The following is a 3,440-nucleotide window of genomic DNA, read 5'->3' as shown; positions in this document are numbered from 1 at the left end:
CCTTGTTGTTATGTGACCTCATTAAGAGGAGCCTGGTTGTTGGGTGATGTTATGAGGAGAAGCCCCTCTGTTAGGCGTGCTCTTACAGAAGCCTGGTTATCAGGTTATCTGTGACAGAGAAGTTCGGTTGTTAGGTCACCTCTTAAATCGAAGACTGATTGTTAGGTGATCTGTAATCAGTGGAAGGCTTGTGGTGAGCAGATCTCTGACAGAGAAGTCTTGTTAAGTCATGTCTGACAGACAAAACCTGTTTGTTACAGAGCTCTCACAGAGAAGCCTGATTGTTTTGTGACCTCATAAGGAGAAGACTGGTTGTTAGGTGACCTCCAATAGAGAAGCCTGGTGGTGAGGTGACCTCCAAAAGAGAAGCCTGGTGGTTAGGTGACTTCTGACAGAGAAGGTAAGTTGTTACATTATCTCTGACAGAAATGTGAAGACTATTTGGTTACTGACCTCACAAAGAGAAGCCTGGTTGTCAGTTGATCTCTAATAAGGAGAAACCAGGTAGTCATGTGATCCGTAATGAGGATAACCCTGGTAGGTTACCTCTGACCGAGAAGACTGATTGTTAGGTGACATCTGAGGGAGAAGCCTGCTTATCAGGTTTTCCCTGACAGAGAAGCATGGTTGCTCGTTCACCTCTTATAGGGAAGACAGAACGTTAGGTGACCTGTAATCAGTGGAAGGCTTCTTGTTAGATGACTTGTCACAGAGAAGTCTTCTCCGGTGATGTCTGAAGGAGAAACCTGTTTAATACAGAGCTCTTCCAGAGAATCCTGGTTGTTATGTGACCTCATAAAGAGAAGACTGATCGTTGGGTGATCTCATAAGGAGAAGCCTGTTTGATACGCGCTCTTACAGAAGCCTGGTTGTCTGGTTATCTGTGACAGAGAAGCATGGTTTTTATGTCACGTCTTAAAGGGAAGCTGTTTGGTAGGTGATCTGTAATCAGTGGAAGGCTTGTTGTTAGATGACCTCTGAGAAAGAAGTTTGTTAGGTGATGTGTGACTGAGAAACCTGTTTGTTAAAGAGCTCTTACGGAGAAGCCTGGGTGTAATGTGACCTCCTAAATGGAAGGCTGGTTGTTTTGTGATCTAATAAGGGGAAGCATGTTTGTCAGCTGAGCTCTTACAGAGAAGCCTGGTTGTTACGTGACCTCTGAAACAGAAGCCTGTTTGTTAGGTGGCTGCTGATGGAGAAGCTTGATTGTTATGTAGTCTCTGACAGTGAAGACTTGTTGGTAGGTGACCTCATAAAGAAGGCTGGTTGTTCAGTGATCTCTAATAAGGCTTACAGAGAAGCCTAGTTGTTATGTGACCTCATAAAGGGAGAACTGGTTGTTGGGTGATCTAATAAGGAGCAGCCTGGTTGTTAAGTGACCTCTGAAAGAGAAGTCTACCTCACAGTCTTCTGACAGAGAAGAGGGGATGGTAAGTGACCTCACAAAGAGAAAACTTGCTGTTAAGTGATCTGTAATAAGGAGAAGCCTGTTTATTATGTGAGCTCTTACAGAGACACTTGGATGTTATGTGACCTCATAAAGAGAAGACTGGTCGTTGGGTGATGTAAGAAGGAGAAGCCTGTTTATTATGTGAGCTCTTACAGAGACACTTGGATGTTATGTGGCCTCATAAAGAGAAGACTGGCCGTTGGGTGATGTCAGAAGGAGAAGCCTGTTTGTTACGAGTGCTCTGACAGAAAAGCCTGGTTGTTAGGTGACTTCTGATGGAGACGGTTGGTTGTTATGTAATCTCTGACAGTGAAGACTGGTTGGTAGGTGACCTCATGAAGAGAAGCCTGGTTCTTCGGTTATCTCTAATAAGCATTAGAGTGAAGCTTGACTATAGAGAGGCCTTGTTGTTATGTGACCTCATTAAGAGGAGCCTGGTTGTTGGGTGATGTTATGAGGAGAAGCCCCTCAGTTAGGCGTGCTCTTACAGAAGCCTGGTTATCAGGTTATCTGTGACAGAGAAGTTCGGTTGTTAGGTCACCTCTTAAATCGAAGACTGATTGTTAGGTGATCTGTAATCAGTGGAAGGCTTGTGGTGAGCAGATCTCTGACAGAGAAGTCTTGTTAAGTCATGTCTGACAGACAAAACCTGTTTGTTACAGAGCTCTCACAGAGAAGCCTGATTGTTATGTGACCTCATAAGGAGAAGACAGGTTGTTAGGTGACCTCCAATAGAGAAGCCTGGTGGTGAGGTGACCTCCAAAAGAGAAGCCTGGTGGTTAGGTGACTTCTGACAGAGAAGGTAAGTTGTTACATTATCTCTGACAGAAATGTGAAGACTGGTTGGTTACTGACCTCACAAAGAGAAGCCTGGTTGTCAGTTGATCTCTAATAAGGAGAAACCAGGTAGTCATGTGATCCGTAATGAGGATAACCCTGGTAGGTTACCTCTGACCGAGAAGACTGATTGTTAGGTGACATCTGAGGGAGAAGCCTGCTTATCAGGTTTTCCCTGACAGAGAAGCATGGTTGCTCGTTCACCTCTTATAGGGAAGACAGAACGTTAGGTGACCTGTAATCAGTGGAAGGCTTCTTGTTAGATGACTTGTCACAGAGAAGTCTTCTCCGGTGATGTCTGAAGGAGAAACCTGTTTAATACAGAGCTCTTCCAGAGAATCCTGGTTGTTATGTGACCTCATAAAGAGAAGACTGATCGTTGGGTGATCTCATAAGGAGAAGCCTGTTTGATACGCGCTCTTACAGAAGCCTGGTTGTCTGGTTATCTGTGACAGAGAAGCATGGTTTTTATGTCACGTCTTAAAGGGAAGCTGTTTGGTAGGTGATCTGTAATCAGTGGAAGGCTTGTTGTTAGATGACCACTGAGAAAGAAGTTTGTTAGGTGATGTGTGACTGAGAAACCTGTTTGTTAAAGAGCTCTTACGGAGAAGCCTGGGTGTTATGTGACCTCCTAAATGGAAGGCTGGTTGTTTTGTGATCTAATAAGGGGAAGCATGTTTGTCAGCTGAGCTCTTACAGAGAAGCCTGGTTGTTACGTGACCTCTGAAACAGAAGCCTGTTTGTTAGGTGGCTGCTGATGGAGAAGCTTGATTGTTATGTAGTCTCTGACAGTGAAGACTTGTTGGTAGGTGACCTCATAAAGAAGGCTGGTTGTTCAGTGATCTCTAATAAGGCTTACAGAGAAGCCTAGTTGTTATGTGACCTCATAAAGGGAGAACTGGTTGTTAGGTGATCTAATAAGGAGCAGCCTGGTTGTTAAGTGACCTCTGAAAGAGAAGTCTACCTCACAGTCTTCTGACAGAGAAGACGGGTTGGTAAGTGACGTCACAAAGAGAAAACTTGCTGTTAAGTGATCTGTAATAAGGAGAAGCCTGTTTATTATGTGAGCTCTTACAGAGACACTTGGATGTTATGTGACCTCATAAAGAGAAGACTGGTCGTTGGGTGATGTAAGAAGGAGAAACCTGTTTAT

The sequence above is a fragment of the Manis pentadactyla genome, chromosome 4 (assembly GCF_030020395.1).
Source record: "Manis pentadactyla isolate mManPen7 chromosome 4, mManPen7.hap1, whole genome shotgun sequence".
In the NCBI taxonomy this organism is placed as follows: domain Eukaryota; kingdom Metazoa; phylum Chordata; class Mammalia; order Pholidota; family Manidae; genus Manis; species Manis pentadactyla.
This window is presented reverse-complemented; position numbering follows the sequence as displayed.